Genomic DNA, 27,649 nt, shown 5'->3' with positions numbered 1-27,649 from the left:
GTTTGACTTCTTCTTTCCTGATTTGGATGCCTTTAATTTCCTTTTGTTGTCTGATTGCTGAGGCTAGGACTTCTAGTACTATGTTGAATAGCAGAGGTGATAACGGACATCCCTGCCGTGTTCCTGAACTTAGCAGAAAAGCTTTCAGTTTTTTTCCATTGAGAATGATATTTGCAGTGGGTTTTTCATAAATGGCTTTGATGATATTGATGATATATTGATGATATGTGCCTTCTATCCCTGCACTTTGAAGAGTTTTGAGCAGGAAGGGATGCTGTACTTTGTCAAATGCTTTTTCAGCATCTATTAAGAGTATCATATGGTTCTTGTTCTTTCCTTTATTAATGTCTTGTATGACATTGATTGATTTGCAGATGTTGTACCAACCTTGCAGCCCTGGAATAAATCCCACTTGGTCGTGGTGAATGATCCTTTTAATGTACTGTTGAATCCTATTGGCTAGGATTTTGGTGAGAATTTTCGCATCTGTGTTCATCAAGGATATTGGTCTGTAGTTCTCTTTTTTGATGGGATCCTTGTCTGGTTTTGGGATCAAGGTGATGCTGGCCTCATAAAATGAGTTTGGAAGTTTTCCTTCCATTTCTATTTTTTGGGAACAGTTTTAGGAGAATAGGAATTAGTTCTTTAAATGTTTGGTAGAATTCCCCCGGGAAGCCGTCTGGCCCTGGGCTTTTGTTTGTTTGGAGATTTTTGATGACTGTTTCAATCTCCTTACTGGTTATGGGTCTGTTCAGGCTTTCTAGTTCTTCCTGGTTCAGCTGTGGTAGTTTATATGTCTCTAGGAATGCATCCATTTCTTCCAGATTGTCAAATTTGTTGGTGTAGAGTTGCTCATAATATGTTCTAATAGTCTGTATTTCTTTGGTGTTATATGTGATCTCTCCTCTTTCATTCATGATTTTATTTATTTGGGTCCTTTATCTTTTCTTTTTGATAAGTCTGGCCAGGGGTTTGTCAATCTTATTAATTATTTCAAAGAACCAGCTCCTAGTTTTGTTGATTTGTTCTATTGTTTTTTTGGTTTCTATTTCATTGATTTCTGCTCTGATCTTTATGATTTCTCTTCTCCTGCTGGGCTTAGGGTTTCTTTCTTGTTCTTTCTCCAACTCCTTTAGGTGTAGGGTTAGGTTGTGTACCTGAGAACTTTGTTGTTTCTTGAGAAAGGCTTGAACTGCTATATATTTTCCTCTCGGGACTGCCTTTGTTATGTCCCACAGATTTTGAACCGTTGTGTTTTCATTATCATTTGTTTCCATGAATTTTTTCAATTTTTCTTTAATTTCCTGGATGACCCATTCATTCTTTAGAAAGATGCTGTTTACTCTCCATGTATTTGGGTTCTTTCCAAATTTCCTCTTGTGGTCTGAAAATATGTAGGGAATGACCCCAATCTTTAGATACCGGTTGAGGCCTGATTAAGGACCGACGATGTGAATTACTCTGGACAATGTTCCATGTGTACTAGAGAAGAATGTGTATTGTTGCTTTGGGATGCAATGTTCTGAATATATCTGCGATGTCCATCTGGTCCAGTGTGTCACTTAAGGCCTTTATTTCCTTAATGATCTTTTGCTTGGATGATCTGTCCATTTCAGTGAGGGGAGTGTTAAAGTCCCCTACTATTATTGTATTATTGTTGATGTGTTTCTTTGATTTTGTTATTAATTGGTTTATATAGTTGGCTGCTCCCACGTTAGGGGCATAGATATTTAAAATTGTTAGATCTTCTTGTTGAACAGATCCTTTGAGTATGATATAGTGTCCTTCCTCATCTCTTATTATAGTCTTTGGCTTAAAATCTAATTGATCTGATATAAGGATTGCCACTCCTGCTTTCTTCTGATGTCCATTAGCATGGTAAATTCTTATCCACACCCTCACTTTAAATCTGAAGGTGTCTTCAGGTTTAAAATGAGTTTCCTGTAGCTAACATATAGATGAGTTTTGTTTTTTTTTTTTTTTATCCATTCTGATACCCTGTGTCTTTTGACTGGGGCATTATATATATATATATATATATATATATATATATATATATATATATATATATATATAATTCCATCCCTCTGAACAGATTTTTCTCTCAAAGTCCGGGGCAAGAAATCAATTCTTACATATGTATTCACTAAAAAAGCAGTTGGAAGATGCTGAGCACTGTGGCCCATGAGATCAAGGCACCAGCACACACTTGTGAGTGGTGAGATCCCAAGGCTGGAGGAAAATTCTAGAATAAAGTGCTCATTAGAGAGCCATATCTTTTCTCCTGTTTCCTTACCTCTCTGCACGCCCTCTTGTATCCACAGCATTGAAAATGCTTTTAGCAACACACCACACTGAATCACCACAAATTATGTGATTCTCTTGGTGGAAAACCAAACACTGTGTAAAAACTGTGTTTTTCTAGTTCATGCTTCTGGATAGAAAATAATTCAAAATAAGCTGATAAGAGTAGCCAAGAGAGATTTAATCTTCTGTTTGGAAAAGGGCTTCTATATAAGTGAGTAGAGGAACCTTTAAGAATTATTCACGTTTAGGGGCACCTGGGTGGCTCAGCGGGTTAAGTCTCTGCCTTTAGCTCAGGTCATGATCTCAGGGTCCTGGGATCAAGCCCCACATCAGGGTCTCTGCTCAGCGGGGAACCTGTTTCCCGCTCCCTCTTTCTGCCTGTCTCTGCCGACTTGTGATCTCTGTCAAATAAATAAATAAAGATTTTTTAAAAAATAAATATTCATGTTTACATATATGCACCAGAATGCTATGTCCCTTGTCAAATAGGCTTCAAATCAACAAAAATGATAATATTTTACTTAATAACTTTTTTAATTCCTCTGTTAACATTTTGGAATACATCATTTTAATGCACATCTGCAAATGTGTAATCACTTCATGTGAGACAAGGAATGCTTAAAAAGGCAACCAGGGGCACCGGTTTGGCTCAGTGGGTTGAGCCTCTGCCTTTGGCTCAGGTCATGATCTCAGGGTCCCGGGATCGAGCCCTGCATCAGTCTCTCGGCTTAGCCAGCCTGCTTCTCTCTCTCTCTTTCTGCCTGCCTCTCTGCCTGCTAGTGATCTCTATCTGTATCATATGAGTAAATATAATTTTTAAAAAAAGGCAACCAAAAAACATTTACAGTTTTGGACAGGAGTTTCCCTCACGTTTGGACAAGGATGCCAATTCAACTTCATAAAATTACAGTGTACCATAAAGATTAAATACACTCAGGGATTGCGTTCTCTCCTTCCTCCACCCTATCCTACACACAGCTGCCCAACTAAACCTCCAAAAACACCAACTTTCATGTGCTGCTTTTCAAAAATAGCTTCCTGGCTTCCTGTTGCCTGAAAAAAATAGTCTCAAATGCTTTTGTCTGGCATTCAGGGCTCTCTAGGATGGGCACTCTGGCCAACACATCACTCTGCTCGTTTGTTCCACCACACACAACTGGATCTCGGGCTAGTTATTCAGAGACCCACCTCCTCAACGACCCAGCAAAGGTCTCGTGCATCGACTAAACTCACGGCTCACTCAGTGATGTTCTCAAAGGCCATTAGTGGGTGACATGCCAACTGCTAGAGTCAGGAGCCAGGGTGAAGTTGCCGCCGCCTAACTGCATGGACTGAAAGCAGGAACGTTGATTCTCCAGGAGAAAGCTGGGGCATTGTTATGAGAAGGCAGACGCCAAAACCACCCAGGTCCCCTATGACTGCTTTAACACACTCTGGACAAAATTTAAGGAGACAAGTGAACGTATTAACTCCCACGTAGGCTGTAGAAGGCAAGTGCAACGGAGGGAAGGCGTTGTCTTGTTCTGGAACAAACCACATAGCTCCAGCTACTTTTATAAATAGATCAGACCCCGTCCAGGAGCCCACTTAGCTGGGTTCATTTGTATACAATGTCCATACCCTCAAGAATATTAACATTTTATCTCAGATTGCATTAATTTAAATAAAACTTAACAAAAATGGTGTGAAATGAACAAAAACACCATATTCTGTGATGAATCAAATGAAATACTTTTTCAGTTGCTGTTTTCCCCATTTAAAGATAAAATTTCTGATAACTGTCATTATTTGTGAAAAGACACAAGACCAACAGTTTGTGTGTATGTGTGTTTTGGTTTTTGGTTTTTGGTTTTTTTCTTCCCCTTACGGCTATAGCCATATTGTCACTAATAAAATTCTCAAATTTGCCTGGAAGCTTTCATGGCAAATTGTCAGTCTGAGGGTAATCACCACCCAGCCAAATGGTTTTATACATCATCAGTGCCTTTCTTCCATACACATTCTCTTCCTGGTTTAAACATTAGTTACCCTGGTTCTACACTGACACAGTATTTGCATCTCTCTCCTGTCCATAACTCCTAAAAGTTGGGGACCTCTCACTTTGGTTTCCCCAGAGCATGACATTTTATTTGGTGCTTGGGGGGCAATGGGCAGTTCAAGAAGTATGTTAATGCTATCACTCAATGTATTGATCCATGCTATGAACCAACAGTGTAGTAAATATCGTTCATTTCTTGTAACAAAGGCAGTAGGAACTTCTCCCAAGGGACGGAATTCCAAGGACAGAATGAAGGCAGAAAGGGAGCTGGTATATTTGTACCTACACTGTGAGAGACACTGGTTTAGGTATTTTTATGTATACATTATACCACTGAACTGTCACAATCCTGCAAATTCTTACATGCTTGGGTTTATATGTAGCAAGTTTAGTAAGCCACCCAAATTCACAGCGACAGGCCCGTGAGTCAAATCCAGCATGCTTGACTCCATGATTGTCAAGTCCACTAGCCCCATATATCATGAGTCTGAGATTCATGAGTGTGTAGGTGCTATCAGGAAATGTCAAAAATGCCCATTTCAGGGACACATGGATGGCTCAGTTGGTTGATTGTCTACCTCCAGCTCAGGTCATAATGCCAGCATCCTGGGATCAAGTCCCCCATCGGGCTTCTTGCTTACCAGGAACCTGCTCCCGACTCTGCCTGCATCTCCCTCTGCTTGTGCTATCTCTCTGACAAATGAATAAATAAACTCTTTTGTAAAAATCTTGTTAAAAAGGCCCATTTTAAAGAATGTTTTAAAACATTGTTTGGACAGCAATAGAAGCAAAACAGAATGACATAATGTAACGAAATGTAGTTTATACAGGGGCCCTTTGGGTACTCTGGTGGATGAATGTTTTTAAATTAGTTTTTCATGGACATGGGGAGTTAGAGACGAGAAGGGAGGTGGGGAAATTGGAAGGGGAGCTGAACCATGAGAGACTATGGACTCTGAAAAACAATCTGAGGGTTTTGAAGGGGCGGGGGTTTGGGAGGTTGGGGACCAGGTGGTGGGTATTATAGAGGGAACTGCTTGCATGGAGCACTGGGTGTGGTGCAAAAAGAATGAATAGTGTTACGCTGAACATAAATAATAAATTTAAAAATATTAGTTTTTCATAAACTACAAAAAAAGAGGAAAGCGCTTCCATTTATAGCGTTCACTTTATGGTTCACAAAGCACGTGCCAACAATAAAAATAATAATGGGTTACCGTTACAATTCATAGAAAAGGAGGTACAGGGAAATTGAATGAAAGGGAATAACAAAGTAGGTTCATAAGTCAATCTTCCTTGTACAAGAATTAACCTGAAAGTGCGTTTCTGCCACCTCTCTCCTGTGTGATATGATAAAGAACGACCACGATACATGAATTATAGTTCGGAGTTTTGAAAAGCATAATAGCTTTATACCAACACTTGAGTTGAGTTTTTATTTATTTATTTATTTATTGCTAACAAGATAGCTCGATTTGATATGCGGTTCCTGACAACAAACCTCAGAAATAATTCCATCTTCATGAGAAGTCAGAAAGAACCACAAACCAAACCTCAAAATAGATTCAAAGAGAAAATACTCTTTAAAAATTTCCCTTCCTGGGGCATTGGAATGGTTCAGTGAGTTAAAGCCTCTGCCTTTGGCTCAGGTCATGATCCTAGGATCCTGGGATTGAGCCCCAAGTCTGGCTCTCTGCTCAGCGGGGAGCCTGCTTCCACCTCTCTCTCTCTATCTCTCTCTCTCTCTCTTCCTGCTCTCTGCCTACTTGTGATCTCTGTCTGTAAAATAAATAAATAAATAAATAAATAAATAAAATCTTTAAAAACTATTTCCCTTCCTATCACAAGCAGACAAAACCACTAACAAATTCCCCAGAAAGCTTCATCTACAAGGTTATACTTTCCTCAGACACCCAGCAGGACCTTATTCTCTGGGCCTGGTATTTCTTCAATGGCCTATTCCAGAGAATAAGACACTAAACTACTGAGAGCCATGGGCCTCAGAGCCACGAAAGAGATGATGCGGGACACAAAGCATGTCTCTGGTCACCAAGAGGGTATGGAAACGTTTGCTGAGTTGGCCAAGGAGCTGCTCTCTCCTTGGGCCCAAAGGCTCAGGACAGGCATTCTATCTGCCCAGACCTCTTCCTCAGAGTAGAGCCCTTTCCCCTGCCCTAATCTTCCCCTCGTGTCTCCTTAGCAGCCAGGCTTCCGTCGCTCTGCAGTGACAGATGTGTCCCTTTCCTTAAGGCTCTATCCACAGGCGTCACCGCGATTCTCTCTCAGGCAGAGGGGATGCCCAGGCCAAGAGGATTTCGCTCCATGCGGGTTTATTACACCGTGCTGTGGAGACTAGCTCCGGCAAGCAGCAGGCAGCATCCCACAGACTCGACTCTTATTTCCCAAAGAATGCTGTGCTTTCCCAGAGGGGATGTCTGGGCAAAGAGGCTTTCGCTCTATGTGGGTTTCTCCCATCGTGCTGCGAATACTAGGCTAAGGCAAGCAACAAAAGCAGCCCACAGAACCGACTCTGATTTCCCAGTGACTGCTATGCTTTCGCAGAGGTTTTCAGCTTGGCGCAAACCGCACTTCGCTGCTGCTTCCTCAGAAAGGCTTTGGTCATTCGCTCTGTCGCGGCAGGGAAGAAGAGCTGCGGGAGAGCTGGTGCCTGTTGGGCCTTGCTTTCCCGGGGAACCAGATTCGCGCCCGGGGTTCACCTTTCTTAGCCGAACTAAGCAGACACAGTCACAACCCTGCAGCAGCGTGCGTGGCCTAGCATGGTACTCTATGCCTATTACCGTCTTTTGGTGTAGGTAAGGCTTTGCCTTTTGCTCAGGCACTCAGGCAGACTCGGGGTCTAGGCCAGTGCCTTCACCACATGACAGAGGTGGCGACAGGATCCCTGCACGCGGCCTGTGCACTGGGATTGGGCACTATCTCCACTCCTTCCCCGCACACCCCCTGCCACCCACAATGCTGCCACATCTTGGTGGAAGACAGCATCTGACTGCCCGTTTCTCCATGGGGTTGTTTCTGCGAGTTCCGTGTATGGCACCTGGGGGCAAGCCTGTCTGCCCTTGGGACCGGTAGCCAAGGAGATGCTGTCCCCTTGGGACCAGAGGCACAGGACAGGCCTGCCTTCTGCCCAGACTCCTTCCTAAGAGTGGAGCACGCGCCCCAACCCTAGTCCTCCCCTCATGTCTCCTTGGCAGCCAGGCTTCCATCTCTGCGCACAGGGAGCGGGTGACACTTGTCGTGCCAGTTGCTTGCTGTTCGTGCACAGCAGGCTATCCTGCTTCCCGAGCGTTTCCCGAACCCAAGGCCAAAGGCTCCTTCTCTTCCCCGTGGGCGGCGTGCTGCGCCTTCCCCACACTTGCTCCTGGGGAGGGCGGTGACCCACGTGTGCGACCAAGCTTCTCTCTCAGGCAGAAGGGATGCTAGGGCAAAGAGTATTTCGCTCCATGCGGGTATCTTCCACCGTGGTGCTGAGACTAGCTCAGGCAAGCAGCAACATCCCCCAACTCAACTCTGATTTCCCAACCAGTGCTGAGCTTTCCTAGGGGAGAGGCCCAGGCAACGAGGCTTTCGCTGTATGCGGTTTTCTCCCACCGCGAGACTGGTCTCAGGCAAGCAGCCGCAGCCCGCAGAACATTTCTCAGCGAATGCTGGTCTTTCGCAGAGGCTTTGGCTTGGAGCGAACAGCACTTCGCCGCTGCTACCTCAGCAAGGCTTCAGTCGCATCAGGGAAGAAGAGCTGCGGGAGAGCTGGTGTCTCTTGGGCCTTGCTTTCCCGGGCTCAATGTTCGCGTCCTGGGTTCACCCTGCCAGGCCTAACTAAGCAGACACAGCCAGAACCGTGCATAGCGTGCGTAGCCTAGGATGGCACTCTATGCACACTAGGATCTCCCGGTGTAGGCATCGCTTGGCCTTTTACTCTGGAGCTCAGGCGGCCTCGTGGACTAGGCCACTGCTTTCCCCACAGGAAAGGAGAAGTGACAGGATCCCTGCACACCGCCCCGTGCAGTGAATAGGGAGCTTTGCGGGACTGTCCCACTCCTTCCCCTTAAACCCCGTGCCTCCTCCAAGCTTCCAAATCCTGGAGGAAGATGGCATCTGATCGCCAGTTCTTTCTGGGAGTTGTTTCTCGAATTTAGGTTAGGCGCCTGGTGGCAAGCCCATGTCTCCACCACGGCCAGATGGCCAAGGAGCTGCTCTCTCCTTGGGCCCAAAGGCTCAGGACATGCATGCTTTCTGCCCAGACTCCTTCCTCAGAGTGTAGCCCATTCCCCTGTCCTAATCTTCCCCTCGTGTCTCCTTAGCAGCCAGGCTTCCGTCGCTCGACAGTGACAGACGTGTCCCTTAAGGCTCTATCCACAGGCGTCACCGAGCTTCTCTCATAGGCAGAGGGGAAGCCCAGGCCAAGAGGATTTCACTCCATGCGGGTTTATTACACCGTGCTGTGGAGACTAGCTCCGGCAAGCAGCAGGCAGCATCCCACAGACCCGACTCTGATTTCCCAAAGAATGCTCTGCTTTCCCAGAGGGGATGCCTGGGCAAAGAGGCTTTCGCTCTATGCAGGTTTCTCCCATCGTGCTGCGAATACTAGGCTAAGGCAAGCAACAAAAGCAGCCCACAGAACCGACTCTGATTTCCCAGTGACTGCTATGCTTTCGCAGAGGTTTTCAGCTTGGCGCAAACCGCACTTCGCTGCTGCTTCCTCAGAAAGGCTTTGGTCGTTCAATCTGTCGTGGCAGGGAAGAAGAGCCGTGGTAGAGCTGTTGCCTCTTGGGCCTTGCTTCCCCGGGCTCCAAGTTCGTGCCCGGGGTTCACCTTTCTTAGCCGAACTAAGCAGACACAGTCACAACCCTGCAGCAGCGTGCGTGGCCTAGCATGGTACTCTATGCCTATTACCGTCTTTTGGTGTAGGTAAGGCTTTGCCTTTTGCTCAGGCACTCAGGCAGACTCGGGGTCTAGGCCAGTGCCTTCACCACAGGACAGAGGTGGCGACAGGATCCCTGCACGCGGCCTGTGCACTGGGATTGGGAACTATCTGCACTCCTTCCCCGGCACACCCCCTGCCACCCACAATGCTGCCACATCTTGGTGGAAGACGGCATCTGACTGCCCGTTTCTCCATGGGGTTGTTTCTGCGAGTTCCGTGTATGGCACCTGGGGGCAAGCCCGTCTGCCCTTGGGACCGGTGGCCTAGGAGATGCTGTCCCCTTGGGACCAGAGGCACAGGACAGGCCTGCCTTCTGCCCAGACTCCTTCCTCAGAGTGGAGCACGCGCCCATGCCCTAGTCGTCCCCTCATGTCTCCTTGGCAGCCAGGCTTCCATCTCTGCGCACAGGGAGCGGGTGACACTTGTCGTGCCAGTTGCTTGCTGTTCGAGCACAGCAGGCTATCCTGCTTCCCGAGCGTTTCCCGAACCCTAAGCCAAAGGCTCCTTCTCTTCTCCGTGGGCGGCGTGCTGAGCCTTCCCCACACTTGCTCCTGGGGAGGGCGGTGACCCACGTGTGCGACCAAGCTTCTCTCTCAGGCAGAAGGGATGCTAGGGCAAAGAGTATTTCGCTCCATGCGGTTATCTTCCACCGTGCTGCGGAGACTAGCTCAGGCAAGCAGCAACAGCATCCCCGCACCCAACTCTGATTTCCCAACGAATGCTGTGCTTTCCCAGGCGAGATGCCCAGGCAAAGAGGCTTTCGCTGTAGCGGGTATCTCCCACCGTGAGACTGGGCTCTGGCAAGCAGCAGCCCGGAGAACATTTCCCAGCGAATGCTGGGCTTTCCCAGACGCTTTGGCTTGAAGCGAACAGCACTACGCCACTGCTTCCTCAGCAAGGCTTCTGTCGCATCAGGGAAGAAGAGCTGCAGGATTGCTGGTGCCTCTTCGGAGTTGCTTCCCGGGCTCCATATTCGAGTCCTGGTTTCACCCTGCCAGGCTGAACTAAGCAGACACAACCACAACCGTGCAGTAGCGTGCGTATCCTAGGATGGCACTCTATGCACACTACCATCTCCCGGTGTAGGCATCGCGTGGCCTTTATCTCTGGCGCTCAGGCGGACTCGCGGACTGGGCACTGCTTTCCCCACAGGAAAGGAGAGGTGACAGGATCCCTGCACACTGCTCGTGCACTGAATAGGGAGCTTTGCGGGACTGTCCCCACTCCTTCCACTTAAACCCCGTGCCTCCCACAAGCTTCCACATCCTGGAGGAAGACGGCATCTGATGGCCAGTTCTTTCTGGGAGTTGTTTCTCGAGTTCAGGGTAGGCGCCTGGTGGTAAGCCCATATCTCCACCACGGACAGGTGGCCAAGGAGCTGCTCTCTCCTTGGGCTCAAAGGCTCAGGACAGGCATGCTTTCTGCCCAGACTCCTTCCTCAGAGTGTAGCCCATTCCCCTGTCCTAATATTCCCTCGTGTCTCCTTAGCAGCCAGGCTTCCGTCGCTTGACAGTGACAGACGTGACCCTTTTTTAAGGCTCTATCCACAGGCGTCACCGCGCTTCTCTCTCAGGCAGAGGGGAAGCCCAGGCCAAGAGGATTTCACTCCATGCGGGTTTATTACACCGTGCTGTGGAGCCTAGCTCCGGAAAGAAGCAGGCAGCATCCCACAGACCCAACTCTGATTTCCCAAAGAATGCTCTGCTTTCCCAGAGGGGATGCCTGGGCAAAGAGGCTTTCGCTCTATGCGGGTTTCTCCCATCGTGCTGCGAATACTAGGCTAAGGCAAGCAACAAAAGCAGCCCACAGAACCGACTCTGATTTCCCAGCGACTGCTATGCTTTCGCAGAGGTTTTCAGCTTGGCGCAAACCGCACTTCGCTGCTCCTTCCTCAGCAAGACTTTGGTCGTTCTATCTGACGCGGCAGTGAAGAAGAGCCGCGGGAGAGCTGGTGCCTTTTGGGCCTTGCTTCCCCTGGCTCCAAGGTTGCGCCTAGGGTTCACCTTGCTAAGCCAAACTAAGCAGAAACAGTCACAACCCTGCAGCAGCGTGCGTGGCCTAGCATGGCACTCTATGCCTATTACCATTTCCTAGTGTAGGTTAGGCTTTGCCTTTTGCTCAGGCACTCAGGCAGACTCGGGGTCTAGGCCAGTGCCTTCACCACAGGAGAGAGGAGGCGACAGGATCCCTGCACACGGCCCGTGCACTGGGATTGGGATCTGTGGGGGACTGTCTCCACTCCATCCCTGGCACACCCCCTGCCACCCACAACGTTGCCACATCTTGGTGGAAGACGGCATCTGACTGCCCGTTTCTCCATGGGGTTGTTTCTGCGAGTTCCGGGTATGGCACCTGGGGGCAAGCCCGTCTGCCTTTGGGAGAGGTGGCCAAGGATATGCTGTCCCCCTTGGGACCAGAGGCACAGGACAGGCCTGCCTTCTGCCAAGACTCCTTCCTCAGAGTGGAGCACGCGCCCCTGCCTAGTCGTCCCCTCATGTCTTCTTAGAAGCTAGGCTTCCATCTTTCCCCACAGGGAGCGGGTGACACTTGTCTTGCCACTGGCCTGCTGTTCGTGCACAGCAGGCTATCTTACTTCCCGAGCGTATCCCGACCCTAAAGCCATAGGCTCCTTGTCTTCCCTGGGGGCGGCGTGATGCACCTTCCCCACACTTGCTCCTGGGGAGCGCGGTGACACACGTGTGCGACCATGCTTCCCTCTCAGTTAGAAGGGATGCTAGAGCAAGGAGTATTTCGCTCCATGCGGGTATCTTCCACCGTGGTGCTGAGACTAGCTCAGGCAAGCAGCAGCAGCATTCCCAAACCCAACTCTGATTTCCCAACGAATGCTGAGCTTTCCAGGGGAGATGCCCAGGCAAGAAGCTTTCGCTGTATTCGGTTTTCTCCCACCGCGAGACTGGTCTCAGGCAAGCAGCAGCAGCCCGCAGAACATTTCTCAGCGAATGCTGGTCTTTTGCAGAGGCTTTGGCTTGGAGCGAACAGCACTTCGCTGCTGCTACCTCAGCAAGGTTCAGTCGCATCAGGTAAGAAGAGGTGCGGGAGAGCTGGTGCCTCTTGGGCCTTGCTTTACCGGGCTCAATGTTCGCGTCCTGGGTTCACCCTGCCAGACTGAACTAAGCAGACACAGCCACAACCGTGCAGTAGCGTGCGTAGCCTAGGATGGCATTCTATGCACACTACCATCTCCCGGTGTAGGCATCGCTTGGCCTTTTACTCTGGAGCTCAGGCGGCCTCGCGGACTAGGCCACTGCTTTCCCCACAGGAAAGGAGAGGTGACAGGATCCCTGCACATTGCCCCGTGCAGTGAATAGGGAGCTTTGCGGGACTGTCCATTCCTTCCCCTTAAACCCCGTGCCTCCTCCAAGCTTCCACATTCTGGAGGAAGACGGCATCTGATGGCCAGTTCTTTCTGGGAGTTGTTCCTCGAGTTCAGGGTAGGCGCCTGGTGGCAAGCCCATGTCTCCACCATGGACAGGTGGCCAAGGAGCTGCTGTCTCCTTGGGCCCAAAGGCTCAGGACAGGCATGCTTCCTGCCCAGACCTCTTCCTCAGAGTAGAGCCCTTTCCCCTGCCCTAATCTTCCCCTCGTTTCTCCTTAGCAGCCAGGCTTCCGTCGCTCTGCAGTGACAGATGTGTCCCTTTCCTTAAGGCTCTATCCACAGGCCTCACCGCGATTCTCTCTCAGGCAGAGGGAATGCCCATGCCAAGAGGATTTCGCTCCATGCGGGTTTATTACACCGTGCTGTGGAGACTAGCTCCGGCAAGCACCAGGCAGCATCCCACAGATCCGACTCTGATTTCCCAAAGAATGCTGTGCTTTCCCAGAGGAGATGCCTGGGCAAAGAGGCTTACGCTCTATGCGGGTTTCCCCCATCGTGCTGCGAATACTAGGCTAAGGCAAGCAACAAAAGCAGCCCACAGAACCGACTCTGATTTCCCAGCGACTGCTATGCTTTAGCAGAGGTTTTCAGCTTGGCGCAAAACACACTTCACTGCTGCTTCCTCAGCAAGGCTTTGGTTGTTCGCTCTGTCGCGGTAGGGAAGAAGAGCCGCGGGAGAGCTGGTGCCTCTTGGGCCTAGGTTTTCCGGGATCCAGGTTCGCGCACGGGGTTCACCTTGCTAGGCCGAACTAAGCAGAAACAGTCACAACCCTGCAGCAGCGTGCGTGGCCAAGCATGGTACTCTATGCCTATTACCATCTCCTGGTGTAGGTAAGGCTTTGCCTTTTGCTCAGGCGCTCAGGATGACTCGGGGTCTAGGCCAGTGCCTTCACCACAGGACAGAGGAGGCGACAGGATCCCTGCACGCGGCCTGTGCACTGGTATTGGCAACTCTCTCCACTCCTTCCCCAGCACACCCCCTGTCACCCACAACGCAGCCACATCTTGGTGGAAGACGGCATCTGACTGCCCGTTTCTCCAAGGGGTTTGTTTCTGCGAGTTCCGGTTATGGCACCTGGGGGCAAGCCCGTCTGCCCTTGGGACAGGTGGCCAAGGAGATGCTGTCCCCTTGGGACCAGAGGCAGAGGACAGGCCTGCATCTGCCCAGACTCCTTCCTCCGAGTGGAGCACGCGCCCCTGCCCTAGTCCTCCCCTAATGTCTCCTTGGCAGCCAGGCTTCCATCTCTGCGCACAGGGAGCGGGTGACACTTGTCGTGCCAGTTGCTTGCTGTTCGAGCACAGCAGGCTATCCTGCTTCACGAGCGTTTCCCGACCCCAACGCCAAAGGCTCCTTCTCTTCCCCGTGGGCGGCGTGCTGCGCCCTCCCCACACTTGCTCCTGGGGAGGGCGGTGACCCACGTGTGCCACCACGCTTCTCTCTCAGGCAGAAGGGATCCTAGGGCAAAGAGTATTTCGCTCCATGCTGGTATCTTCCACCGTGCTGCGGAGAATAGCTCAGGCAAGCAGCAACAGCATCCCCGCACCCAACTCTGATTTCCCAACGAATTCTGTGCTTTCCCAGGGGTGATGCCCAGGCAAAGAGGCTTTTGCTGTTTGCGGGTATCTCCCACCGCGAGACTGCGCTCAGGCAAGCAGCAGCCCGCAGAACATTTCCCAGCGAATGCTGGGCTTTCGCAGAGGCTTTGGCTTGAAGCAAACAGCACTTCGCCGCTGCTTCCTCAGCGAGGCTTCTGTCCCGTCAGGGAAGAAGAGCTGCAGGATTGCTGGTGCCTCTTCGGAGTTGCTTCCCGGGCTCCATGTTCGAGTCCTGGTTTCACCCTGCCAGGCTGAACTAAGCAGACACAACCACAACTGTGCAGTAGCGTGCGTAGCCTAGGATGGCACTCTATGCACACTACCATCTCCCGGTGTAGGCATCGTGTGGCCTTTATCTCTGGCGCTCAGGCGGACTCGCGGACTGGGCACTGCTTTCCCCACAGGAAAGGAGAGGTGACAGGTTCCCTGCACACCGCTCGTGCACTGAATAGGGAGCTTTGCGGGACTGTCCCTACTCCTTCCACTTAAACCCCGTGCCTCCCACAAGCTTCCACATCCTGTAGGAAGACGGCATCTGATGGCCAGTTCTTTCTGGGAGATATTTCTCGAGTTCAGGGTAGGCGCCTGGTGGCAAGCCCATGTCTCCACCACGGACAGGTGGCCAAGGAGCTGCTGTCTCCTTGGACCCAAAGGCTCAGGACAGGCATGCTTTCTGCCCAGACTCCTTCCTCAGAGTGTAGCCCGTTCCCCTGTCGTAATCGTCCCCTCGTGTCTCCTTAGCAGCCAGTCATCTCTCGCTCGACAGTGACTGACGTGTCCCTTTCCTTAAGGCTCTATCCACAGGCGTCACCGTGCTTCTCTCTCAGGCAGAGGGGAAGCCCAGGCCAAGAGGATTTCACTCCATGCGTGTTTATTACACAGTGCTGTGGAGACTAGCTCCGGCAAGCACCAGGCAGCATCCCACAGACCCTACTCTGATTTACCAAAGAATGCTGTGCTTTCCCAGATGGGATGCCTGGGCAAAGAGGCTTTCGCTCTATGCGGGTTTCTCCCATCGTGCTGCGAATACTAGGCTAAGGCAAGCAACAAAAGCAGCCCACAGAACCGACTCTGATTTCCCAGCGACTGCTATGCTTTCGCAGAGGTTTTCAGCTTGGCGCAAACCGCACTTCGCTGCTCCTTCCTCAGCAAGACTTTGGTCGTTCTATCTGACGCGGCAGTGAAGAAGAGCCGCGGGAGAGCTGGTGCCTTTTGGGCCTTGCTTCCCCTGGCTCCAAGGTTGCGCCTAGGGTTCACCTTGCTAAGCCAAACTAAGCAGAAACAGTCACAACCCTGCAGCAGCGTGCGTGGCCTAGCATGGCACTCTATGCCTATTACCATTTCCTAGTGTAGGTTAGGCTTTGCCTTTTGCTCAGGCACTCAGGCAGACTCGGGGTCTAGGCCAGTGCCTTCACCACAGGAGAGAGGAGGCGACAGGATCCCTGCACACGGCCCGTGCACTGGGATTGGGATCTGTGGGGGACTGTCTCCACTCCATCCCTGGCACACCCCCTGCCACCCACAACGTTGCCACATCTTGGTGGAAGACGGCATCTGACTGCCCGTTTCTCCATGGGGTTGTTTCTGCGAGTTCCGGGTATGGCACCTGGGGGCAAGCCCGTCTGCCTTTGGGAGAGGTGGCCAAGGATATGCTGTCCCCCTTGGGACCAGAGGCACAGGACAGGCCTGCCTTCTGCCAAGACTCCTTCCTCAGAGTGGAGCACGCGCCCCTGCCTAGTCGTCCCCTCATGTCTTCTTAGAAGCTAGGCTTCCATCTTTCCCCACAGGGAGCGGGTGACACTTGTCTTGCCACTGGCCTGCTGTTCGTGCACAGCAGGCTATCTTACTTCCCGAGCGTATCCCGACCCTAAAGCCATAGGCTCCTTGTCTTCCCTGGGGGCGGCGTGATGCACCTTCCCCACACTTGCTCCTGGGGAGCGCGGTGACACACGTGTGCGACCATGCTTCCCTCTCAGTTAGAAGGGATGCTAGAGCAAGGAGTATTTCGCTCCATGCGGGTATCTTCCACCGTGGTGCTGAGACTAGCTCAGGCAAGCAGCAGCAGCATTCCCAAACCCAACTCTGATTTCCCAACGAATGCTGAGCTTTCCAGGGGAGATGCCCAGGCAAGAAGCTTTCGCTGTATTCGGTTTTCTCCCACCGCGAGACTGGTCTCAGGCAAGCAGCAGCAGCCCGCAGAACATTTCTCAGCGAATGCTGGTCTTTTGCAGAGGCTTTGGCTTGGAGCGAACAGCACTTCGCTGCTGCTACCTCAGCAAGGTTCAGTCGCATCAGGTAAGAAGAGGTGCGGGAGAGCTGGTGCCTCTTGGGCCTTGCTTTACCGGGCTCAATGTTCGCGTCCTGGGTTCACCCTGCCAGACTGAACTAAGCAGACACAGCCACAACCGTGCAGTAGCGTGCGTAGCCTAGGATGGCATTCTATGCACACTACCATCTCCCGGTGTAGGCATCGCTTGGCCTTTTACTCTGGAGCTCAGGCGGCCTCGCGGACTAGGCCACTGCTTTCCCCACAGGAAAGGAGAGGTGACAGGATCCCTGCACATTGCCCCGTGCAGTGAATAGGGAGCTTTGCGGGACTGTCCATTCCTTCCCCTTAAACCCCGTGCCTCCTCCAAGCTTCCACATTCTGGAGGAAGACGGCATCTGATGGCCAGTTCTTTCTGGGAGTTGTTCCTCGAGTTCAGGGTAGGCGCCTGGTGGCAAGCCCATGTCTCCACCATGGACAGGTGGCCAAGGAGCTGCTGTCTCCTTGGGCCCAAAGGCTCAGGACAGGCATGCTTCCTGCCCAGACCTCTTCCTCAGAGTAGAGCCCTTTCCCCTGCCCTAATCTTCCCCTCGTTTCTCCTTAGCAGCCAGGCTTCCGTCGCTCTGCAGTGACAGATGTGTCCCTTTCCTTAAGGCTCTATCCACAGGCCTCACCGCGATTCTCTCTCAGGCAGAGGGAATGCCCATGCCAAGAGGATTTCGCTCCATGCGGGTTTATTACACCGTGCTGTGGAGACTAGCTCCGGCAAGCACCAGGCAGCATCCCACAGATCCGACTCTGATTTCCCAAAGAATGCTGTGCTTTCCCAGAGGAGATGCCTGGGCAAAGAGGCTTACGCTCTATGCGGGTTTCCCCCATCGTGCTGCGAATACTAGGCTAAGGCAAGCAACAAAAGCAGCCCACAGAACCGACTCTGATTTCCCAGCGACTGCTATGCTTTAGCAGAGGTTTTCAGCTTGGCGCAAAACACACTTCACTGCTGCTTCCTCAGCAAGGCTTTGGTTGTTCGCTCTGTCGCGGTAGGGAAGAAGAGCCGCGGGAGAGCTGGTGCCTCTTGGGCCTAGGTTTTCCGGGATCCAGGTTCGCGCACGGGGTTCACCTTGCTAGGCCGAACTAAGCAGAAACAGTCACAACCCTGCAGCAGCGTGCGTGGCCAAGCATGGTACTCTATGCCTATTACCATCTCCTGGTGTAGGTAAGGCTTTGCCTTTTGCTCAGGCGCTCAGGATGACTCGGGGTCTAGGCCAGTGCCTTCACCACAGGACAGAGGAGGCGACAGGATCCCTGCACGCGGCCTGTGCACTGGTATTGGCAACTCTCTCCACTCCTTCCCCAGCACACCCCCTGTCACCCACAACGCAGCCACATCTTGGTGGAAGACGGCATCTGACTGCCCGTTTCTCCAAGGGGTTTGTTTCTGCGAGTTCCGGTTATGGCACCTGGGGGCAAGCCCGTCTGCCCTTGGGACAGGTGGCCAAGGAGATGCTGTCCCCTTGGGACCAGAGGCAGAGGACAGGCCTGCATCTGCCCAGACTCCTTCCTCCGAGTGGAGCACGCGCCCCTGCCCTAGTCCTCCCCTAATGTCTCCTTGGCAGCCAGGCTTCCATCTCTGCGCACAGGGAGCGGGTGACACTTGTCGTGCCAGTTGCTTGCTGTTCGAGCACAGCAGGCTATCCTGCTTCACGAGCGTTTCCCGACCCCAACGCCAAAGGCTCCTTCTCTTCCCCGTGGGCGGCGTGCTGCGCCCTCCCCACACTTGCTCCTGGGGAGGGCGGTGACCCACGTGTGCCACCACGCTTCTCTCTCAGGCAGAAGGGATCCTAGGGCAAAGAGTATTTCGCTCCATGCTGGTATCTTCCACCGTGCTGCGGAGAATAGCTCAGGCAAGCAGCAACAGCATCCCCGCACCCAACTCTGATTTCCCAACGAATTCTGTGCTTTCCCAGGGGTGATGCCCAGGCAAAGAGGCTTTTGCTGTTTGCGGGTATCTCCCACCGCGAGACTGCGCTCAGGCAAGCAGCAGCCCGCAGAACATTTCCCAGCGAATGCTGGGCTTTCGCAGAGGCTTTGGCTTGAAGCAAACAGCACTTCGCCGCTGCTTCCTCAGCGAGGCTTCTGTCCCGTCAGGGAAGAAGAGCTGCAGGATTGCTGGTGCCTCTTCGGAGTTGCTTCCCGGGCTCCATGTTCGAGTCCTGGTTTCACCCTGCCAGGCTGAACTAAGCAGACACAACCACAACTGTGCAGTAGCGTGCGTAGCCTAGGATGGCACTCTATGCACACTACCATCTCCCGGTGTAGGCATCGTGTGGCCTTTATCTCTGGCGCTCAGGCGGACTCGCGGACTGGGCACTGCTTTCCCCACAGGAAAGGAGAGGTGACAGGTTCCCTGCACACCGCTCGTGCACTGAATAGGGAGCTTTGCGGGACTGTCCCTACTCCTTCCACTTAAACCCCGTGCCTCCCACAAGCTTCCACATCCTGTAGGAAGACGGCATCTGATGGCCAGTTCTTTCTGGGAGATATTTCTCGAGTTCAGGGTAGGCGCCTGGTGGCAAGCCCATGTCTCCACCACGGACAGGTGGCCAAGGAGCTGCTGTCTCCTTGGACCCAAAGGCTCAGGACAGGCATGCTTTCTGCCCAGACTCCTTCCTCAGAGTGTAGCCCGTTCCCCTGTCGTAATCGTCCCCTCGTGTCTCCTTAGCAGCCAGTCATCTCTCGCTCGACAGTGACTGACGTGTCCCTTTCCTTAAGGCTCTATCCACAGGCGTCACCGTGCTTCTCTCTCAGGCAGAGGGGAAGCCCAGGCCAAGAGGATTTCACTCCATGCGTGTTTATTACACAGTGCTGTGGAGACTAGCTCCGGCAAGCACCAGGCAGCATCCCACAGACCCTACTCTGATTTACCAAAGAATGCTGTGCTTTCCCAGATGGGATGCCTGGGCAATGAGGCTTTCGCTCTATGCGGGTTTCTCCCATCGTGCTGTGAATACTAGGCTAAGGCAAGCAACAAAAGCAGCCCACAGAACCTACTCTGATTTCCCAGCGACTGCTATGCTTTCACAGAGGTTTTCAGCTTGGCACAACCGCACTTCGCTGCTCCTTCCTCAGCAAGACTTTGGTCGTTCACTCTGTCGCGGCAGGGAAGTAGAGCCGCGGGAGAGCTGGTGTCTTTTGGGCCTTGCTTTCCCGGGCTCCATGTTCTCCCCCGGGGTTCACCTTGCTAAGCCGAACTAAGCAGACACAGTCACAAACCTGCAGCAGCGTGCGTGGCCTAGCATGGCACTCTATGCCTATTACCATCTCCTGGATAAGTAAGGTTTGCCTTTTGCCCCCGCGCTCAGGCAGACACGGGGTCTAGGCCAGTGCCTTCAACACAGGAGAGAGGAGGTGACAGGATCCCTGCACACCGTCCCGTGCACTAAATTGGGAGCTTTGGGGACAGACCCCTCTCCTTCCCCTTAAACCCCGTGCCTCCTCCAAGCTTCCACAGAGGGGATGCCGAGGCAAAGAGGCTTTTGCTCTATGCGGGTTTCTCCCATCATGCTGCGAATACTATGCCAAGGCAAGCAACAAAAGCAGCCCACAGAACCGACTCTGATTTCCCAGCGACTGCTATGCTTTCGCAGAGGTTTTCAGCTTGGCGCAAACTGCACTTGGCTGCTGCTTCCTCAACAAGGCTTTGGTCGTTTGCTCTGTCGTGTCAGGGAAGAAGAGCCTCGGGAGAGTTGGTGCCTCTTGGGCCTTGCTTTCCTGGGCTCCAGGTTGGCGCCCTGGGTTCACCCTGCCAGGCCGAACTAAACAGACACAGCCACAACTCTGCAGCAGTGTGCGTGGCCTAGGATGGCACTCAATACATACTTGGCCTTTGGCCTTGGCCCTCAGGCGTTCTCGCGGACTAGGTCAGTGCCTCCTCACAGTGAGGAGATGCGACAGTATCCCTGAACACTGCCTTTTACTGGAATGGGGAGCCTGCCACCAACGACGCTGTCACATCTTGGAGGAAGATCGCTCTGACTGCGCATTTCTCGAGGGAGCTGTTTCTGCGAATTCTGGGTATGGCGCCAGGTAGCTAGCCCAAGTCTGCCCTACGGACAGTTGTTCAAGGAGATGCTGTCCCCTTGGGACCAGAGGCACAGGACAGGCCTGCCTTCTGCCCAGACTCCTTCTTCAGAGTGGAGCACGCGCCCCTGCCCTAGTCGTCCCTTCATGTCTCCTTAGCAGCCAGGCTTCCTCTCTCTGCACAGGGAGCGGGTGACATTTGTCTTGCCACCAGCCTGCTGTTCCTGCCAGGGCAGGCTCTCCTGCTTCCCAACCTTTTCCCGACCACAAGGCCAACTGCTCCTTCTCTTCTCTGGGGGCGGCGTGCTGCGCCTTCCCCAGACTTGCTCCTGGTGAGCGCAGCGACAGACGTGAGCAACCATGCTTCTCTCTCAGATCTCAAATACACAACAAATCCCTACACCTAAAGGAGTTGCAGAAAGAACAACAAGGAACGCCTAAACCCAGCAGGAGAAGAGGAATAATAAAGATCAGAGCAGAAATCAATGAAATAGAAACAAATAAAGAAACAAAAAACTCAAAAAACCAACAACAAAAACAATAGAACAATAGAACAAGTCAACGAAACTAGTGCTGGTTCTTTGAAAGAATTAATAAGATTGATAAACCCCTTTCCAGACTTATCAAAAAGAAAAGAGAAAGAACCCAAATAAATAAAATCATGAATGAAAGAAGAGAGATCACAATCAACACCAAAGAAATACAATCAATTATAAGAACATACTATGAGCAACTCTACGCCAACAAATTCAACAATCTGGTAGAAATGGATACATTCCTAGAGTCATATAAACTACCACAACTGAACCAGTAAGAAATAGAAAACCTGAGCAGACCCATAACCAGTACGGAGATTGAAACAGTCATCAAAAATCTCCAAACAAACAAAAGCCCCGGGCCAGATGGCTTCCCAGGGGAATTCTACCAAACATTTAAAGAAGAATTAATTCCTATTCTCATGATACTGTTCCAAAAAAAATAGAAATGGAAGGAAAACTTCCAAACTCTTTTTTACTGAGGCCAGCATCACCTTGATCCCAAAACCAGACAAGGATCCCATCAAAAAAGAGAACTACAGACCAATATCCTTGATGAACACAGATGCGAAAATTCTCACCAAAATACTAGCCAATAGGATTCAACAGTACATTAAAAGGATTATTCACCACGACCAAGTGGGATTTATTCCAGGGCTACAAGGTTGGTTCAACATCTGCAAATCAATCAATGTGATACAACACATCAATAAAAGAAAGAACAAGAACCATATGATACTCTCCATAGATGCTGAAAAAGCATTTGACAAAGTGCAGTATCCCTTCCTGATTAAAACTCTTCAAAGTGTAGGGACAGAGGGCACATATTATCAATATTATCAAAGCCATCTATGAAAAACCCACTTCAAATATCATTCTCAATGGAGAAAAACTGAATACTTTTCCGCTGAGGTCAGGAACACGGCAGAGATGTCTGTTATCACCACTGCTATTCAACATCGTACTAGAAGTCCTAGCCTCAGCAATCAGACAACAGAAAGAAATTAAAGGCATCCAAATTTTGCCAAATTGGCAAAAGAGAAGTCAAACTATCCCTGTTTTCAGATGATATGATATTGTATGTGGAAAACTTAAAGGACTCCACTCCAAGTCTGCTATAACTTGTATAGGAATTCTGTAAAGTGTCAGGATATAATATCAATGCACAGAAATTGGTTGCATTTTTTTAAACCAACAAGACTGAAGAAATAGAAATTAAGGAGTGAATCCCATTTACAATTGCACCTCAAACCCTAAGATACCTAGGAATGACACTAACCAAAGAGACAATCTATAATCAGAAAACTCTAAAATACTCATGAAAGAAATTGAAGAAGACACAAAGAAATGGAAAAATGTTCCATGCTCCTGTATTGGAAGAACAAATATTGTGAAAATGTCTATGCTACCTAAAGCAATCTACACATTTAACGCAATCCCTATCAAAATCCCATCCATTTTTTCAAAGAAATGGGACAAATAATCCTAAAATATATATGGAACCAGAAAATACCTCGAATAGCCAGAGGAATATTGAAAAAGAAAGCCAAAGTTGTTGGCATCACAATTCCAGACCTCAAGCTCTATTACAAAGTTGTCATCATCAAGACAGTAGGGAACTGTCCCCAAAACAGACATAGATCAATGAAACAGAATAGAGATCCCAGAAATACACCCTCAACTCTATGGTCAACTAATCATCAACAAAGCAGGAAGGAATGTCCAATGGAAAAAAGACAGCCTCTTCAAAAAATAGTGTTGGGAAAATTGAACAGCCACATGCAGAAAAATGAAATTGGACCATTTTCTTACACCATACATGAAAATAGACTGAAAATGGAGGAAGAAGCATAATGTGAGATAGGAATCCATCAAAATCCTTGAGGAGAGAGCAGGTAGCAACCTTTGACCTCAGCAGCAGCAACTTCTTTTTAGGAACATTGCCAAAGGCAAGGGAAGCAGGGGCAAGAATGAAATATTGGGGATTTCATCAGATCAAAAAGCTTTTGCCCCGCAAAGGAAACAGTTAACAGAGCCAAAAGATGACTGTCAGAAGTTATCTGGGAGAAGATATTTGCAAATGACATACCAGATAAAGGGCCAGTATCCAAAATCTATAAAAAGCTTATCAAACTCAACACCCTAAGAACAAATAATCCAACGAAGAAATGGGCAGAGGACATGAACAGACATTTCTGCAAAGAATACATCCAAATGGCCAACAGACACATGAAAAAATGCTCCACATCACTCGGCATCAGGGAAATACAAATCAAAACCAGAATGAGATACCACCTCACACCGTTCAGAATGGCTAAAATGAACAAGTCAGTCAATGACAGATGCTGGCGAAGATGTGGAGAAAGGGCAACCCTCCTACACTGTACGTGGGAATGCAAGCTGGTGCACCCACTCTGGAAAACAGCGTGGAGGTGCCTCAAAAAGCTGAAAATTGAACTACCCTATGACCTAGTGATTGTAGTACTGGGTATATACCCTACAGATACAAACGTGGCATTCTGAAGGGGCACATGCACCCAAATGTTTATAGCAGCAATGTCCACAATAGTTAAACTATGGAAAGAACCTAAATGTCCTTCAACAGATGAATCAATAAATAAGATGTGGTATATATGTACAATGGAATACTATGTAGCCATCAAAAGAAATGAAATCCTACTATTTGTGATGACGTGGATGGAACTAGAGGGTATTATGCTTGGCGAAATAAATCAATCTGAGAAAAACAACTATCCTATGATCTCCCTGATATGATGAAGTAGAGATGCAACATAGGCGGTTTCAGGCGTACGAAAAGAAAAAAGAAGATGGGATTGTGAGGGAGACAAACCATAAAAGACTGAAACTCACAAAACAGACTGAGGGTTGCTGGGGGGAGGTGTGTTGGGAGAGGATGGTGGGGGTATGGACATTTGGGAGGACAGGTGCTATGGTGAGTGATGGTGAGTGCTGTGAAATGTTTGAACCTGGTGATTCACAGACCTGTACCCCTAGGGATAAAAACACATTATATGTTTATAAAAATTTTAAAAAATACTTTAAAAAATCCATTAAAGAAAAAACACATATTGCAAGCCCAGAGCTAATCTCATATTCAATCAAAAAAGTTTGAAAGTTTTCCCCTTAAAGTTCAGAAAAAAGACAAGTGTGTCCATTTTCACTACTCTCATTTGACATAGTACTGGATGTCCTAGCCAGAGAAACAAGGAACACAAAGAAATAAGAGTCTCAAAAAAAAAAAAAAAAAAAAGGAAGAAGTAAAATTTTCTCTTTTTGGATAACACGAACTTACATGTTAAAAAATCCTAAAAACTTCACAAAAAAATTTGAATAAACAAATTTAGTAAAGCTGCCAAATACAAGATCAATATATAAAAGACAAGAATTTTGTTTTGTTTCATTTTTTTTTAATATGGAATGTTTCCCAGTTTTTCATGTCAACCTTGTTCAGTGATCACGCTAATCTTCTCTGCATCATTCCAATTTTAGTATATGTGCTGCCAAAGTAAGCACAAAACAGGAGCATTTTAACACTGTAATGATGACCTATCTGAAAAAATGAAGAAAACAATCTAATTCACAATAGCATCAAAAATAATAAAATACTTAGGAATAGATTTAACTAAAAAGATGAAAGATCTGTACTCCATAAAGTATGACATTGATAAAGAAATTGAAGGAGACACAAATGGAAAGATAGCTCATATTTATGAATGGTAAGAATTAACATTGTTAAAATGTCCATACTACCGAAAACCATCTGTAAATCCAATTCCTATCAAAAATCCAATGTTAGGGGCGCCTGGGTGGCTCAGTGGGTTAAGCCGCTGCCTTGGGCTCAGGTCATGATCCCAGGGTCCTGGGATCGAGCCCCAAATCAGGCTCTCTGCTCAGCAGGAAGCCTGCTTCCTCTTCTCTCTCTGCCTGCCTCTCTGCCTGCTTGTCATCTCTGTCAAATAAATAAATTAAAAATCTTAAAAAAATCCAATATTATTTTTTTACAGAAGTAAGTAAAGAATCCTAAAATTTATATGAGACCATAAAAGACAACAAATAATCAAAGCAGTTCTGAGAAAGAATGAAGAAGAGAAATTACACTTCTTGATTTGAAACTATACTACAAAGCCCTCATGCTCAAAACAATAACGTATACTGGCATAAAAACAGACCAACAAGTAGAACAGAATTGAGAGTCCAGAAATAAATCCTTTCATACAGTCACCTAATACTTGACAGGGGCCAACATATGTAATGGGTAAAGATAGTCTGTTCAATAAATGATATTTAAAACTGAATAGTCACATAAACAGTATGAAACTGGAACCTTATATCAATCATAAGTCTTAACTTGAAATAGATTAAAGACTTAAAGGTGATGCATGAAACTACATTTCCTAAAGGAATACATAGGAAAAATTCTCCTTGACTTTGGTCTTGCCAATACTTTTTTGGATATCAGACCAAAAACACAAGCAAAAAAAGCAAAAATAAATAAATGGTATTACATCAAACTAAAGTTTCTGCATTGCCAAAAAAAAAGTGAGAGAGAATGAAAACACAATCCACAGAATGTAAGAAAATACTTACAAATCTTATATCTGAAAAGAGGTCAATAACCAACAGATACAAATAGAAAAAATATATATAATTAAAAAAATAGCAAAAGGATCTCAATAGCCTTTTTTTTTTCAAAAAAGTTATAGAAATGACCAACAGGAGCATTAAAAAGTGCTCAACGTAAAAAACTCAGGACAAAGTCATTATGTTGTTGCTGTTGTTGTTTACCTCTAAAAAACACAGCAAGATATTACTACCTATTAGAATATATACTACCCCAAATTTGAAATTAACAAATTTTGGTAAATATTGGGGAAGATGGGGAACTTATGCACTGTGATAGGAATATAAATTTGTGTGGAATACAGTATGGAGATTATTCATATTATTAAAAGTAAAATTACCATATGATTCAGTAATCCCACTTCTAGGTATATATCTAAAAGAAACGAAGTCACTGTTCAAAGACATATCTGCACTCTTATGTTTATTATAAAATTATTAACTCTAAGCAAGAGATGGAAATAACTTCAGTATCCATTAATGGATGAATGAATAAAATAAGTATGATAAATATATACTATGGAATACTACTTAACCATGAAAAATTAAGAAACACTGCCATTTACAACAGCATGGATGGATCTTGAAGGTGTTATACTAAGTGAAATATTTCAAAGATTTTATATATTTTTTTAATTTATGTATTATGATATCCCTTACATACAGAATCTGAGGAAAAGGCAAACTAATGGAAACTGACAGTTGAGTTGACAAGGGGTGAACCTGGGGTGGAGTAAGGTGGTCAAAGGGTGAAAACTTGCAACTATAATATGAAAAAGTTCTGGGGATCTCATGTACAGCATGATGATCATAGTTAATAAAATATACATACTTTTTTTTATTGTGCTTCCCTTTATTAAACTTTGCATATATCACATTCTTAAAAGTTGAAAGTTTATAGCAATCTTGTATAAAAGAGGTCTGCTGCCACCATTTTTCTAACAACATTTGTTCATTTTGTGTCTCTCTGTCACATGTTGGTAATTCTTGCAATATTTCAAGTTTTTTCATTATTATTGTATTTGTTATGGTGATCTGTGATCAGTAATTATGACCCACTGAAAACTCAGAACTAGTTTACTTAAGGTATATACATTGTTTTTCTTTAAAAACATAATGCTTTTGAACAGTACAGTATAGTGTTTATTTTTTATATGCACTGGGAAACATAATTTTTTATATGCACTGGGAAACCAAAAAAAATATAATAATTTGACTTAGTTTATTGAGATAATCACTTTATTGAGGCAATCTGGAACAAAATCCACAAGACCTCTGAAGTTTATCTCTACTATACTATATACATAAATGTTGCTAAGAGAGTAGATCATAAAATTCCTCACGATACATGCGTAAAAAACAGTGGCAACTATACGAGATAGTAGATGTATTAACATTTTTATGTAGATTATATTGCAATAAAGATGTATACCAATTTATCAAATTGTACAAAATTTACACAATGTTAAAAGTTTGCACTATTATAAGAAATCATTTCTTAAATTTACAAATTATAATATGTCGATTTTTTTTCAATAAACCTGGAAAAAACTTTTTGTAGAATTAATCTATTTTTCAAAAAAGGAAGTAAGGAAGCAGAAACTGCAACTAACTCTGAAATAATAGAATATAAAATCCATTTTCGTTATATACACTGTGACAAAAAACTATTACTTAGTTTGCAATGAAGGAGTACTTATGAAGCATGAAGGATGGTCTATAAATAAGGCTGAAAGAGCTCAGTTTTAAGGTTTAAATTTAAAATCTTTTGAAATAGTAAGCTGACCACCCAGTTTCCAAACATAAATGTCTTAACTGCATGAATTTATTTCATACAACTCTATAA

At 47.8% G+C, this 27,649-nt stretch overlaps 1 long non-coding RNA gene and 1 other non-coding gene across 2 annotated transcripts in view; both read right to left on the bottom strand.

The window, feature by feature from the left end:
* The window catches only part of LOC131808262 (uncharacterized), a 139,913-nt gene that overhangs the window by 15,942 nt on the left and 96,322 nt on the right, over positions 1-27,649 (bottom strand). The gene's annotated exons all lie outside the window — the stretch shown is intronic.
* LOC131808674 (U6 spliceosomal RNA) lies at positions 24,590-24,696 on the bottom strand. Its single transcript, XR_009344883.1, has one exon. It is a non-coding gene; the product is annotated as a U6 spliceosomal RNA (small nuclear RNA).

Source organism: Mustela lutreola, chromosome 9 (genome assembly GCF_030435805.1).
Source record: "Mustela lutreola isolate mMusLut2 chromosome 9, mMusLut2.pri, whole genome shotgun sequence".
Lineage (NCBI taxonomy): Eukaryota > Metazoa > Chordata > Mammalia > Carnivora > Mustelidae > Mustela > Mustela lutreola.
Note: the sequence above shows the minus strand (reverse complement) of the source record. Positions and strands in the feature narration are given on the sequence as shown.